The sequence below is a fragment of the Vidua chalybeata genome, chromosome 4 (assembly GCF_026979565.1).
Source record: "Vidua chalybeata isolate OUT-0048 chromosome 4, bVidCha1 merged haplotype, whole genome shotgun sequence".
NCBI lineage: Eukaryota > Metazoa > Chordata > Aves > Passeriformes > Viduidae > Vidua > Vidua chalybeata.
Window position 1 is genome coordinate 7,039,891 of NC_071533.1, and position 16,327 is coordinate 7,056,217.

Genomic DNA, 16,327 nt, shown 5'->3' on the forward strand with positions numbered 1-16,327 from the left:
AAGATAGAGAGGGACTATTCACAAGAGCAGGTAGTGGCAGGACAAGGGACATGGGCTTCACTGAAAGGGTGTAGGTCTAGATCAAATACTAGGAAGAAATTCTGTACTGTGAGGGTGGTGAGGCACTGAAACAGGCTGCCCAGACAAACTGTGGATCCCCAGTCCTGGAAGTGTTCAAAACCAGGCTGGATGGGGCTCTGAGCAAGTGAAAGATGTCCCTGCCCACAGCAGGGCGGGGGGTGGAACTGGATGATCTCTAAGATCTGTTCCAAACCATTCTGTGATTTGACAATATCCCTCTAACAGGGTAAAATTCGTTAGCCATGAACAAAGTTAATTAATTAACAAATTTTTCTTCCCCATCTATATACAATCTTGATCTATAACTTGATGTCTTTAGTGGCCAGAAAAGGGCAGTAGATGAAAGGAATGGGCCAAAGCAATGAAGGAGCAAAGAAGGAAAAGCAGCAGCACTTCCTGAAGCTGAAGCAGTAGAGCAGAACAAAGCTTCATACTTTGGCTTGGAGGTGGACAACACCTTCTAATTCAGCCTGTTCTTCTCCAGACAGTGTGATTCCTCTGTACCACCACAGTAAATTATGTCACCCTCAAGCTAATCTGATTTTTTGACTGCCATCCAATCAGAATTTGAAGAAAAAAAAAAAAGATAAATAAAGAACGGAAACCACTAGAACTGGTTTAATAATTTTTAAAGAGATTTTAAATGATACTCACTTTATCAAGTGGATGAAAATGACAGTAGTGTCAGAGGGTAACAGGTTGCTAATAAATACAATAGTTTAGGAAAGTGCTATTCTTGTCATGGAAAAATATATTCTGAGAAAAATAATACCACTGTAATTCATTTTTGAGAGCTACAGAGACATCTTAGATGAGGAATGCAGTTATTAAAGGCAAAAGTACACAATATGTTGTAATGAAATGGTTGTGCTACACTCTTCATTAAATGTTTTGTGAGGCACCTGGGAAATTCCAGCTCTCCCCCCTCAGAAGGAAGTGTTTGACATGGCTGGATCACTAGAGGAAGCACGCAGAGCTAGGCTAAAACAAAAAACACACTGCCTGCCTTGGTGACTCCAGCCCAAAAGCAAAGCTGAATGTGAGCAAAGATTAACCAAAGGGCTGCAGAAATCTTCATTTATTCTTCCAGTGCAGAAATTATGGTTCCTGGACTCATTGAGAAAGACCTGAACACTCCCAGTGTTCAAAAAGAAGTTGATGTGAGCAAAGCTGAAGTTCGTGGTGAGCGACAGCGCTGGGGAAAATCCGACAGACTGTGCTGTGCACGTGTCCATTGGAAGAAAACATGCTTGTCATATGAGAGGCTGACAGGCTTAAAAATTCAGAGAGCACAGTAGGGAGTCTTCCAGGAAGATTCAAAGGACTGATATGTTTTGAATCTGTTGAGTGTTTGATTTACAATATTTAAGGGTAGAAAATAAAGGGAAAAAAAACAGTCAAATTTTATATGGATCTCAGAGAAACAGGAGCTCAGGAAGGATAGATGTGCTGGAATATCTATTATATTTGCATGATCATTTCAGAAGCTCATCCTTTTCGTAAAAAACAACCCCCAAACACCCAAACAAAACAAAGAAAAACAAACCCCTAATCCTGTACTTTAACATTATGAGCAGCATTGCTGAAATGATGCTATTTACAAAGCATGTTTTATAGTTCTAGTTCACTTTAATCCACTATTCTTTCAGACATGCAGAAAGAGCACATTATAGACAAGAACCAGGGTAGAAGAAACTGTGCTTATACCACAGAAGCCAGAGAGTTGCTGAAGTGCTGATCCTTCCTTAAGAATATTTACAGTTGTGCTGGAAACTTGAGGACACATCCAGCAGAGTGAAAAAGACCAAGATGAAGATCTTGTTGCAAAATATTATAGAAATAATATGCAATATCAATAGTGGTAGCTTCTCTTCTTGCTTATGGTTTATCAAAGCTTGCAGTCCACTAAACTGTTTTCCCTTGACTAGGATTTACAATATCATTTGAAAACCCTTAAGAGAAAATAAAGGATAAAATTTTAAACTCATACTTTCAGTGGCAAACAAGTTCTTACTACTGTCTTTGAGTAATTGCAATAACAATTAATTCTGCCCTTACTCACAGATTCATTCTGAGAGAGCCCCTATGGGTATGAAGTCAGGGTGTGTCACCTGGCACACATGTAAAACAGTATTTCAGTCTCAAATTCTCTCCTTGAAACAGCAAGGCCACATGCAAGTCCTGTGCAGCCTAACTCTCTGAATGGCAAGCCAGAGTAAAATCTCACCCAACATAGCATCAACTGCTTTGCTCCCACATCTGTCTCTAACCTTCTGCTCTTCACAGGAGAGATATCCTTCCCAGGAGTATCTTTTAACAGGATTAAGAAAATAATATTAATTAATTTCATGCTTAAGGATTGAGTATTAACTGCAGCTGTAAAGGGAAATGAATGCAGCTTCAATTAAGCAACAGTACCATACTTTTGCTTAATGTTTTAAGTAAAAAGTCAAGATTTTAACCAGGCAAAGTTCTTTCTGTGTAAAATCCACATTTTGAACTGCTCAGATAAAAGATGTCTGCAGCTCCATGAAACCTGAAAAAAAAAAAACCTCTGTGGTATTTGCATCTTCTTTGCTCTTTTCCTAAAAGCATTTTTCCTGACATCCCTTACTGCTGGTGCCACCAAACACTCACAGGCAAGAGGGCACAGTCTGGGCCTTCTTATGCTGAGATGTGAAAAATCAATTGAATCCCCATCAGATGGAATCACTGGTGCAGAAAGTGACTAAACACTGAAAGTTATTCTGTGATCCCAAAGTCTTGAAAGAGGATACTGCAAACACAGTCTACAAGCTAAAATATAGGGTGATTATATTTATAATAACTCTCTGCATGGCATTGTTATTCTGAGCCTCTGTCCTTCTACAGGTATGCTGCTACTCATGGCTCAATTAATTTTCTCTCCAAATATTTCAATTCTTATAACATATATATAATATGACATGCTATGACACACACTGATATATCACATCACATCATGATAGTGAAACATACAGAATATTTCCATTCCATTACCATTATGCAGTAAAACAGGGTAGACTGACAGCAGAGTCGACATACTCTGATATAAAACATGATTTTTATTTCTGTTTCAAATCTGGGTGATTCTAGGCTCTATGTCCTTATTTTAGTAAATAAAATCTAATTATTATATGCTGCATATTGTATCTATAATATATAATTTAGCCCTGGGTATAAATAAATCCAACCTTACTCATATTTCTTTATATTTTTTCCTCCCTTTTTCCCCCTGTAATTTTCTATATTTTCTGCTGATTTTCCCCGTATCTTCTCTAGCCAGTTCTTTATTTCTCTCTTAAAATTCACATAATGCCTTATGTATCTGTGCTAGCATATAGCTAGGCTGCAAGAAAGATTTTTTTTTAGTGTACTCTCTTTTTGTGTCAGTCCTATTATAACCTACTCAGGATGATAAATTACACTTGAAAACTTCTAGTACAGATATAAAGAAGTCATATTATCTATTCCAAAAGAATGTTAACCATAACACTAATCATACACATATTTGGAAAAACCCAAGCTTTTTATGGTTGAGCACAGGAATAGATGCCAAAAGATACATGTTGTTGTCTTGGCTTTTGCACAGTCTTGTGGTCTCAAGGAAATGATCTGATTTTGTTTTCTAGCTTGGTTTACTTGTCAAAATATATGAATAATATTTGCCTTCTTGATTGGCTAATGCTCGATTCAGGTAATGCTTATAAAGGCTTTGAAAACACAGACTATGCCTGGCTAAAGAGGTGCAAATTATTATTAGCTGTCAATAATGTTTTATAGAAAACACTATGGCTGGACACTCATCAAACTGGTAAATCAGTAGAAAGAAGAAAAATAAAGAAAAATAAATAAAAAGGGGGAAACTACAGCTTTGGAACTCAAAGCCCAAATGTGATGCAAAAGAACAAACTTTTGCATGAAATCTGCACAGCTACTCCTCACCTGAAATGTGAAACCAGTGTAGACACACAGACTGGTCAAAATGAGACTCTCCAGTTTTATGTATAAAGTCTGTACTTTAAGTACACTGATGCTAATGCCGTGAGGTCAATTAACTTTGATCTATAATGACAAGAGTACTAGTTCCCTAATGTGTTATAAAAAATAAACTTTCAGCATCCCTGAACCCTCCCCGTGCTGCACGGTGTGTGCTCCTGATCAGAGCTGTAACTGAGCACACTCTAGCGGTCCCTGGCATGCCACGAACGCCGCTCACACAAAAGTACAGGCAGGCAGAACAGACGGCTCCACACATCCGTCTGTGCAGTGTGACACAGAGCCTCAGCTGTGGGCAGCTCTCCCAGAGTTTCAGAACCCCTGGCCTAAAGACGGATGACTTTCGATATTTGAGATTTCTACTTTCTGTACCTCGTTTCTCGTTGAGATTATATAATACTTTAGAAGGTGGCTGGGGTAATTTATGGAAAAAAAATGCACATCACTAGATTAACCAGTTTGAGATCATAATTTATCTCTAATGGCCTTTCTTTGACATGAAGAAAACAAAAGAAAATTAAAGCTGATAGGGCTGTTCTAGTAATGTCAAAAGTTGGCATTCTTTATCACTCTTTAACTTAAAAGCAGTCCTTGTCAGAATAATGATAAAGGCATCATCGAAATTTTGCTTTTCATCTGTCTGACATATAAATCAATGATCCAAAAACCAAATCATTATATATGTATTTTTTTAAGTGAATATAAAACAATCCCGCCTGCCTACATTCTTTATTCATCTGTGGCAGAGTCAGTTATACCATTTCTCTGAGCACTTACTCACAGCTGAAGCTGCTTCCCCCTCCCAGTTATAACACTGACCCCGTTTAGAGAGCACATCTCAAACAGAGGCATTGGAATCAGTGGCCTTTTCCAGGGTGTGAGCTGACATAATGGGCAGCTTTGCTTCCTCTGGGGAGCAAGCACTCTCTTTATCACTAGGACAAATGACCTGGAGGAGAGGTATCCAAGGCCAGCCACTCTATTTCCTTATAAATGCCAGATCAGATCATAACACATTACTGTGACTCACTGTGTTAATGACCAGGCACTTCCATTTGCAGGGAAAGCACGAGGGTGCACCCAGCTGAATCCAGGCTCTGGCTATCTCAGGGTACACTTTCCAATGCTACTTTTAAAACTTCCCTTTCCCTCCCAGAACACGTCTTTGAAATTCATAGTTACAAACAGACCAAAGCATTGCCAAATTAACAACAACCAAACAAATGTTATTGATAAAAAAAGCTTTACCTTCCAGCACTGCTGACCCGCGAGAAGCAGTGTAAATGAACCGTCTTTCACATCAGGAAAGGGTGGTTTTCAGCTCTCAAGGGGCTCCTCCAGGATCCTTCACTTTGGATTTTTCTTCACTTTTTTATTTTTAGAGTGCACATCCTTATTCCTCATAGTGGGCAAATGCCAGCAAACTGTACATCTTTTCACAGAAGTACAAGACTCCACCTTGTCCCTCTATAATGTGAAAGTTGAGCAGGATTAGCTGAGCCTAAAAATTAAAATAAAATTATTTTTCAGGCTTGAATGAATAAAAACCAGAAATATAACTATTCCATATTTGGGGGGAACAAAAAAAAATCACAGCATACTATGGGAACAATTATAGATAAATTAAGAAATTTAAGAAGTAGAGAAGGAAAATAAAGGTTAGATGACAGAATATGGGATAGACAAGAAGACAGAAGCAAAATCACAGGATTAGAAACAATAAAAAGAGGGAAAGTGTACAGTAATAAAATGGAAATACTAGAAATAAAAGCATTAATAAAAAGCATCTGTTAAATTTAACAGAAGTCTGGGGAAAAAAGGAAAATATTAAACACCGACAGTGAATCAAAAAGCTTCCTGAAGGAAAAAACACAGTCAACCAACCAACCAACCAACCAAGAAAAACCTCCAAACAAACCAGAATAAATGTAGGAAATTAGAATGACAGTGCATGGAGGGAAGGAAAAATATAAAGGTGTAAAACAAGGAAATAGCCTTCACATTGTTCCCCAATTCAGTTGCCCTGCAGTCACAGAGAGTCATATTACTTAATCCAAGATCAGAATTCGCTACCAAATATTCAGTTTATGTCAGGCCATGAACCACATATGGCAAGTGTTTAAATTTTTAAAAAATGCTTACTGCACCAAAACACAGTGTCTGAGGCAGAGAGCAAAGTTGAATGTGTATCATAGGCCCCTATGCTAATGCCTCTTTAAACTAAAAGAGGCATTTTAGTTTAAAGTGCTCAGAAACTGTACTGCCATGCTTTATGGGAAAGTTAGGAAAACATTTATTCCTGCTACCTTTACTGATACTCACATGCCATCCAAAGATATATCAAAGCAGAGGATACTGGAGACTTCAATTCAAGCTCCTTTGATAACACAACCCTTAGGATGCATAATTTTTCTCAGTGAAGGTATTCACAAAACTATATGTATTCCCCAGTGTATTCAAACACATCCTTAGAGGTATTTTCAAATTAGGAGCATAAGCATAAGTGTTCATTTCTGTTCAGATGGGGAAGGTGGAGTTCCCTTCCCTGGTATTCCCTTCCAGGTCTGAGAAATCTGTGAGAAATCTTTGAGCTCTTACTCCTACACTGGTTTCAGAAACTTGACTGAACTATTCTAAAAACAGTATTCAGGCTGAAGTACTTATTGCAATAAAAAGCTGCTGGCAATGGACCATGCAGAGTGTCTGTCTCCTTCCTCTGCCAAGATCTCTGCTTACTGTGCTTTTATCTGTGTTTATCCTCTAAACTAAACTCAAAGCTGGCAGCACTTGGATGTCTGTGTCAGAAGGATTAAGAAGTTTGAGTGCTATATATATAGACATATACAAAAATATATAGCTGTACGGGCTCCTTGGTTCCACAAAGAAAACTTGGGTCCAGGCAAAAATGTACTTCTTTTTCTGTACAATACTAACCACGTGCCTGGTTTTGAGCAACACAATTACTCTTCCCCAGAGCCATCAGGAAATGGATTCAGTAACACCGTCTGAAGAGAACAGAATATAGATCAGTCCTTGTTAAGTTTATATCTGATAAGAGTGTCATGTTAGAGAAAATGCACAAGTATAAATTCTCCAGACAGTGGATTGCCATTATTAGCTTTTCCCCAAGCAACTCCCTGACACCTGTTTTCAGTACCTTCAATTACATTAAAGAGTGAGACAGAAGCACACAGGTCAGAGTAGAAGAAATATCTATAGGTTGGATCCTCCGTCCCTGAAAAACCCCAAATAACTTATTCTTACTCCCCTTAGCCTTGGCAAACTACCAAATTTTGCTAATTTTGAAGGGTTTTCTTTCACTCCAAATTTCTGTACCTGTTGTGCTTTCCTTGTTACCTCTGTATAATGATTATCATTTCCCATCTTACAGCAGCATGCTACATTTGATTGAGCATGATTCTGACATTTATATGGGTAATAATATTTTGCAGAAATTTCTTAGCTTAAAATTTTTATTAGAATTTTTTTAAAGATGATTTTTTTGATGAGGCAAGTGACAGGCAAGTGCCTGGTTTTAACTTCAGAAACATTAATGTTCATAGCATTTACTAGAAATATAATAATTAGCTAAATTTTAAAAATAGAGTAGTTAAACCAGGATTTTTACCCAAGCAAAAAAAAAAAAAAAAATTGCTAAGCTTGTTATATTTTAAATATCTGTTAATGATGCCAGTCTTTTTAAAAAAAAAAAAAAAGTCTTTTTGGAAAGGATATTTATGCAGAGCCACTGTGATAAATAGATAAGTGCTGAAATTTCTAATCCTAGGGACAATATGCTGATGCAAACTGAGTACAAATGGGTTGCAATCACATATTTCCTCCTGGTTCTGTACATATTTGGAGCATGCAAAACTTCATACTGGCAATTTGCATGTGTAAGGCTGTACAAACACACACATTGCCCAGAGCGAATCATGGCAGAAAGTTAGAATTTCAAAGTTTCCTTTTCAGCAGTACCAGAGAGTGCCCTGAATTACATAGGCTGGACACCTATAATACTCAGCTGTATGTAAAAAAGAGAGTTTCTCAACTAATGAAACCATCTATCTTTTGTTCAGTCTACAGGACGACATAAAGGTGATCCTTTGAATTAAACTTACATAAAGAAGGAGTCACAGTGGCTAAGCTGAGTGAGGCTAAGCATCCACATGAACCTATAGAAATGAATGTTTCATAGCTGTGGACAAAGATAATGGCATGCAAGGAACGCTGTTCCAGAAAACGATGTTGCCTTTCATCCTTAATAACCAAATAAAAAATGGGAAGTCAGTACTTGGGAGCTACTCCAGCAAGCAGATCTCCAGGAAACAAGGTTCCCCACAGACTCTTCCTTGATCTTAAAGCTTAACGTGAAACATTTATATGCACGCAGCACCTGGCCACAAGACGTGGGAAGACACTTTTATCACACTGGCTGTATTTCTTCCTTAAATAATAGATTCCTTTTTTTTTTTTTTTTTTTTTTTTTTTCCCTCTCAATGGTTCTGTACCTTTTTTTTTTTCTTTAAACATTTTAAGAACCAGGCAATCTTGAAAAAACTTAACATCACACAACTTTAAAAACTATTAATACCCCTCAAACTGTCATGGGGCTGAATTTCATCCAAGTTTCTAAAAGCAAAATTATCCAGTTAAAATAAATAGAGCACTATTTCAATGAAGAAGTGTTTTTGGTTGGTATTTTTAATGTGTTAATTGAATGCTAATCTCCCACTTGCATTTCCCTGTACATCCAAGCACATGGATAAACTTTGCACGGACTAAGTCCAACTGAAGCTACACAAAAGTCAGTTGAATTATACACAGAATTTTCCCAAAGGCACTCCAGAAGAGTTAAGAACAACAGTCTGTGAACCTTAAATTGCTGCTCCAAAACTAGTGCCAGCTTTGCAATGATTGACTCACATGTGTCTTAAGCAGGAGTTAAAATATCAAACCTGTAAAACACATGTATTATATGGGCCTCTACATAATGTAGCTGCATGTCTGTTTTCTTCAAACTACTCTTGTTTTTATCTACATCTCTAATGCAGCTTGCAATCAGTTTATAGGTGCAGACCTCCCTGATAATAACATAAAACAGCCTCAATGCTTCCGCTGAAACAAAGTAGGGAAAACACACCTGGAATCAATGCTTATTTGCCTCTGATTACACGAAAAATTCAAAATTTTCAAACTATTATCCATTAAGACCAATGTCTGTTGAGAACACAGGCAGAGAAAATAAAGCCATTTTTGTTTGTCCAAAACAACTCTTCAAATTTTTCTCAAACAAAAATGTTCATTTTACTTCAGCTTTGTCCATGCCCTGCATTTTGGCTGAGAGCAAACCAGAAAAACTCCAAACAAAACCTAAAACCCTACAAAAAGAACCCAAACCCAGAATACTCAAATGTGAAAATTAGGGCATTTGGTCATTCGAATTCCTGCTAGTGACTCCATTGCTGCTGTGACACAAAGCCATTTTTCCATGGTTTAAATGTGAGAGAAAATACATTTCAAGAAAAACTGTGAAAGTTTTTCTCCTGATTACTTCTGTGGTCTGGAACATGCAGAGTTTTGACAAGAAATTATAGCCCTAAACAGCCCCTTGTAACTGCATCTCAACTTTTGTCCCCTTTGCAGTATTCCCAGGGACTTCAAAAATAAACATTAAAGAGATCACAACTACACAGGAAGAAAACCAGCTGTAGAGTCTGCACACAACTCAAGCAGTAAGAAATGCAATTAGATCCAGAGAAAGCAAATGAGGAAATATTGGAAAATTTCACCATCATTTTCACTTCTCACTACATCAGAAATCTTTGCTGTAAAGCCTGAATTAGATTTGCATCACATAAGATTAGGGTTTGAAACAAGAAAAAAGCAGCAACTCTCTTCCTCTGCAACAGAAAAAGAACATGGAATACCTAAAACCATTTTGTATTAGCACAGTTATTTCAACAGCACTCATTTCTCCAGATGTTTTTTTTCTAGATTTGCATATGTGTGGGAAAATAATAAACATTCCTCTTCTCTGCCTTCCCTTGCATAATGTGCATTGTTTCCAGTTCACATTTTGAAACCTGAGGCATGGAAAATTTTTTGCACAAGACACAAATACTGGGTTACGTGGTCCTCCCTGTGAAGTGCTGCTGTGTTTCTAAAGCTGATGTGTGGAGAAATGTAGAGTCTCTGAATGGAGAATTCAAAACAGCCCAGCATAATAAGCAGGAACCCCATTGAATTTTGTGGCAAATAAAGGGAAGTGAGCACAGTCCTAACCCAGACAGCGAGAGCTTGGCAACTAGAGCATTCTTCAGGGACACAGGACACATTTAGTCAGACCACACCCCAGCTTTCCTGGGCAAATATCAGAACCACTGAGCAGCTGAAGCAGCATCTTCTACCCACTCTCATGTATTTTGCAGAGAAATACAGAAAGCTGAGCACAGGAGCTGGGATGGGCAGAGAAACCCCAACTTCATACATAGTGAGAATCCTTAAGGATGCTGCAAAGATTTAAAATTTGAACCAAGGCAATCCAAAGGGCAGGAACTTCTGTGAGGAGTGAGTCCCTGATGAGAATTTACACTTGAAACCATCACTGCTGAAGTTTGCTTATTTGGTTTGCTAAATGCATTTATGAATACAGTTGCTTAGCATGAAGCTGTTTCCCACCCTCATTAAGGGCTTAGAGAAGAAGTTAATTGCAAAGTCCTGCTCCAGCAGGACTCATTTACATGAGTCCAAAGGCTGGGACTTGGTGCATCCTTTACAGGTGGAGACAAGTCTCTGATAGGCAAGTTGCCTATCAGTCTCTATTATCAGCCATTAAGTGGGAATTCAGGGCCTCTCCATGTTTCCTCACCATCAGCCAGGTCTATTCATTGCGAACACTGGGCAGCAAAAGACTTCTATTATTCATAGGCTGAGGCCAGGTGGGACTAGAACACCTTCTTGTCTGACCTTCTGCATACCTGGGGCTGTTCTGTGGATAGGTAACACTCACTGGGGCAGCCGATCAGAAATGGGGTCTCCAATTGTTCTTTCAAAAGAGAAATAATAATATTAACTCAAACACAGTCATCACCTTCCTCTGTCCATTTAATGTGCTGGGCCTACTTAGGATTTGGATGCAAATTTTGTTGTTCTTACAAAGACAGCAAACTTCTGTGTGTTTCTTCTTTATTTGAAAGTTGTTTCAGAAGAGGTTTTTTCAAAATAAAAGTTTCTGAGAGAGTTCATAAATGTAAAGGTATTTCAAAGGCAAAAAGTACTTGAACATCCCAGATCCTGAACTGATAATGGTGTGTACTAATGCACTCAGAACTCATGAAATTGTTTTTAAATTTAGCATGATACAGCTTTAAGAGAACACAAATTCTGGAAATCTGTTAGACTGCTGTTCTAGATGCATAAAACCATAAAAATCAGAGTTCTTTAGATTAACTTACCTCATTCATCAATGTCTAAATATTATAAGGCTCTTCCAAGTAAAATACCCATATTCTCAGTGTTGAGATAAGTTGACATAAACCGAGTAAATTAAGTTTAACCAAATCACAATCCTCAACCTTCATGCATTTTCAGAGAATGCCCTCAGTGGCATTATTTGCTTTCTGCAGGTTTATAATGGAGTATTTAAATGGCACTCTACTTAGGAGAGGATCAAATAAAATTCAGCTTAATGAGAATAAATTTTGCTCCTCACTTCTGCTTGTATTAAAAAAGAAAACTGCACAACTACTCAAAGTATTAGTAGAATTTTCATGTTTTATATTTTTGATGAAGTGGAAGAAAATAGAAGAAAATAGTGGAAAAAAGCCCTGCAACAAGAAATGTAACAGAAAGCATCAGATACATGCTATGACATCACCTGCTTAATCTACTCATGACTGTATTACACACTGCCATCATGTCAGCTCCCAGAAAAACACCATCCACGTTGCAAAGGCAGTGATTCACACGGTTTCTCAGACAAGCCAGTGTGTTTATCCTCAGGCTTTCCAATCCTTGTTTAAGGAACTCTGATCATCTGAATGTCCAAACTCAATATATCAGCTTCAATATATATGAAGGGAGTGAAATATAGAGGCTAGCAGCATGTGAGAGTTAAACAAGATGATCTGATCATCCCCTCTGGCCTTACTGTGACACCTAGCACTGAAGGGAAGGAGCTGGAAGATGTGCTGTCCCCTTTCTGTCTCCTTTTAATATGACCAAGCTGATTTAACTACAAAATTTGAGACAATATCTAAGTCAGTCCTCGACTATGCTTCCTTCTCACTCAAACAGCTCTGAAGGTGTCTGCTGTGAGAACTGCTTATAGGAAAGAATACATTGAAGAATGGATGTAAAGTTTTTCAGATTTGAAGAAAAAAAATTAACTTAAGCACAGGCTGAAAAATAACTTGGCTTGCAGGGAATGCCCTATTCAGGAAAATGCCCTATGGTCCAAGACTTAGAATGGACCCTGTTATGCAGGATGGGGTGAGAGAAACTGATACTGGAGCTAGAGGAAATGAAATTAAAACAGCAAGCACAGGGCAAGTGTGCTATCAGCTGGGGAAAGAGCCTGACATCAGGAGTAATCAGGAGGTAACAGGAAACTTGCAGGTTTGGGAGGGATATAGGCTAATCTAATGCTGGAGAGAGCTGGGCTCAGAAGACAGCAAGAGCTGAAACAAAAGTGAGCCAGGAAACCAGAGAGAGCACTGAGGTAGCTACAAATGATAAAGAGAAATGAAAAGAAGGACTCAGGGAAGAATACTGGGACAAAATACAGTTGCAGGGAAGAGGATGAGATAGAAGGCTGAAACAGGGAAAGGAGGAGCAGTCAGACAGAAAGGTTCAGTCTTTGAGGATCCAGTCCACCAGCCAAGATTTCCTTCCCAGAAACCTGGATGGGAAAATTTCTCCACACCTGACAAGAGGTTAGGGCATGCACAGGATGCACACCCTTTCTTCCTTTCTACTGACAGGCAGCATAAAAATAACTCCCAGCTACTGCTGTCAGTGACACTGTTAGCTCAAGTAGCAGATGGCTGTCAGATGCATCCAGAGATTGCCATCTTGCTGATGACCCCTGTGGGGGTGTTATGATTCCACAAAATCTAGTTTAATGTTTTCACTTTTTTCTAAAAACCTAGGGAATTACACGAAATATTAAAAACAATATTATGCTTGCAAGTAAAGAATGTATTAAGATAAGCAGTATCAAGATTAAAAATGCCTGCTCTTTTTTTCATGTGCTCTCTTTGGTGCATGCTTCATGTGATGCACATTGCTTTACAGGGGTGACAAATGCTACTGTCCTTATAATTTTGTCTCATTTCTTTTTCTGTTTTTTTTTTTTTCTGCTGCTGTTGTTTGTTTGTTTGTTTAATAATGCAGAATGGGTGACAAAACAGGAGATCACTATAGCAAAAATAAAAAAGTCTGTTCTTAGGGTCAAGACAGTTGAATGCTGCCTAAAAAAATGAGATTCCATATCTGCTTCTGTACATAACACAAGACAGAACTAAGCAGAAACATTAACTAACCTGATGACCACAAATTAAGTTTTTACACATCACATGTGAAACATCTGGCCAGGTTTGCTGAGTACTCACAGTTTCAGCCAAAATTTCATTTATTATAGTAGTTTTCTGAATACCTAATATAGCATTAAAATGCAGAATGCTTTGAAAAGCTTTTTAAAGACATCTCACTATGATCACCAGAATTAACAGCTGTTTGATAATTTTAAACTCTGTCTCACAATACTGTCCATGTTGCCCTGTAACACTGCTTGATTTTTGTATGGATATTGTGAAGTATTACAGAAGTGTCTGCAATAAATTACTAATTCAGTCAGCATCATAGAATACAAATCTCATGTTTCATATTTTTCAATGAAGATTAAAAAAAGGCATTGAATGCTGACCATCCCTGGTGAAGATGAAAATACACTGGCATGACAAAAATAAACAGTGTGTGTTTGTATACACAGACACTGTAATTTCTATTTTTGTACAAAGGAGAAAATATGGGATGCACAGACAATGTTAAATTCAACAACCCTCCTTGATTTTTCAGCTTTAATAATTATTTTTTAATCCAGATTTTGAATGCCACATGCTATAAACTCATCAAAGTAGTATTCAGAATTTATAGGAGAGATGAAGGCTCAAAATTTGAATTAAAGTGTAACCCATTTTTCCTGCTTATGGCAGGGGGTATGGATTAGATCATCTTTAAAAATTGCTTCCAGCCCAAACAATTCTATGATTCTGTACTAGTTTGGGAACTGTAACCTGACGTGTTACTTTAGAACAAATGGCAGCATAAAGATCTGTCAAAGATAAACTTAATTATGTGATATTGACTAATTTTCTGGCACTGAGACAATCACTATTCATTCCAGTAAGAACAGAATCAAGCAAGTCCACTACTTCCACTTGTGTTTTTCAGCCATAATGAACCTCGTGGAAGATGTGGATTTTTTTATGTTTAATCCATAGGAAGAAGCACGACCCCCAAATCATTACAATTCTAGATAAAACCAAACAAAGTTGCACTTCTGGGAAAAATACCCCATGCACGGGTGCTTGTGTCAGACACGCCTGGAGCCTGTGGGAGACCTTCGCTCCTCGGGTGTGTTTTGTGGCCAGCAGGACCAGGGCCATGACCATCCCTTGTGCTTGGAACAGGTGGGGCTGCACCTCAAATCCTGGGTTCGGCTCTGCGCCCCTCACTACGGGAAGGACATTGAGGTGCTGGAGTGACTCCAGAGAAGGGCGGCTGAGCTGGGGAAGGGCCTGGAGAGTAAATGCTGTGAACAGCGGCTGAGGGAGCTGGGGCAGCTCAGCCTGGAGAAAAGGAGGCTCAGAGACCTTCCTGCTCTCCACACCTCCCTGAAAAGGGGCTGTAGCCGGGAGGCGGCGGCTCTCTTCAAGATGACAAGCAACAAGACGAGGAAATGGAGTCAAGATGTACCAGGGCAGGTTTAAGTTTGGATATTTGGAAAAAATGTCTTCACTGAAGGGGTCAGGCATTGGGGCAGGCTGTTTGGGTCACCACCGCTAAAGGTATTTAAAAGACACATAGACGCGGCACTTGGGGACACGGTTTAGTGATGAACCTGGCTGTGCTGGGTGAACGACTGGACTCGGCGGGCTCACAGGTCCTTTCCCAGGCATGAAGACCCCGTGATTCCATGGAATACCCCCGGCTCGCTGGAAATTCGCTCTGTGGGCGCCGAGAAGCCGGCGAAGAGCAACGGCGACATCTAGCGGCGGCACGGGGCGCCTCACACGCCGGGCCCGCCGCGGGAAGCGGCGATCCAGGGAGATCTGTGTCCCTCAGGGAGATCTGTGTCCCTCAGGGAGATCTGTGTCCCTCAGGGAAATCTGTGTCCCCCGGGAAATCTGTGTCCCTCAGGGAGATCTGTGTCCCTCAGGGAGATCTGTGTCCCCCGGGAAATCTGTGTCCCTCAGGGAGATCTGTGTCCCCCAGGGGAGATCTGTGTCCCTCAGGGAGATCTGTGTCCCTCAGGGAGATCTGTGTCCCCCGGGGAGATCTGTGTCCGTCAGGGAGATCTGTGTTCCTCAGGGAGATCTGTGTTCCCCAGGGAGATCTGTGTCCCTCAGGGAGATCTGTGTCCCCCAGGAAGATCTGTGTCCCCGGGGAGATCTGTGTCCCCCAGGGAGATCTGTGTCCCCAGGGAGATCTGTGTCCCTCAGGGAGATCTGTGTCCCTCAGGGAGATCTGTGTCCCTCGGGGAGATCTCTGTCCCCTGGGAAGATATGTGTCCCTCAGGGAAATCTGTGTCCCTCAGGGAGATCTGTGTCCCTCAGGGAGATCTGTGTCCCCAGGGAGATCTGTGTCCCCCGGGAAGATCTGTGTCCCTCAGGGAAATCTGTGTCCCTCGGGGAGATCTGTGTCCCCCAGGGAGATCTGTGTCCCCCGGGAAATCTGTGTCCCTCAGGGAGATCTGTGTCCCCGGGGAGATCTGTGTCCCTCAGGGAGATCTGTGTCCCCCAGGGAGATCTGTGTCCCCCAGGGAGATCTGTGTCCCCCGGGGAGATCTGTGTCCCTCAGGGAGATCTGTGTCCCCGGGGAGATCTGTGTCCCTCAGGGAGATCTGTGTCCCTCAGGAAGATCTGTGTCCCCCGGGAAATCTGTGTCCCTCAGGGAGATCTGTGTCCCCGGGGACAGCGCCTCACGGGCAGGCAGAGACGCCCAG

General features: G+C 40.1%; 1 protein-coding gene across 1 annotated transcript in view; it reads right to left on the minus strand.

Annotated features, from left to right (window-relative positions):
* The window catches only part of TTC29 (tetratricopeptide repeat domain 29), a 192,000-nt gene extending 176,181 nt beyond the window's left edge, over positions 1–15,819 (minus strand). Inside the window, exons 1-2 of the mRNA XM_053940817.1 lie at positions 15,224–15,819; positions 5,347–5,599 (exon numbers count right to left, since the gene is read on the minus strand). The gene's annotated coding sequence lies outside the window, so the exon portion shown is untranslated. The remainder of the gene's footprint in view (positions 1–5,346; positions 5,600–15,223) is intronic.
* Between the last annotated feature and the right edge of the window lie 508 nt (positions 15,820–16,327).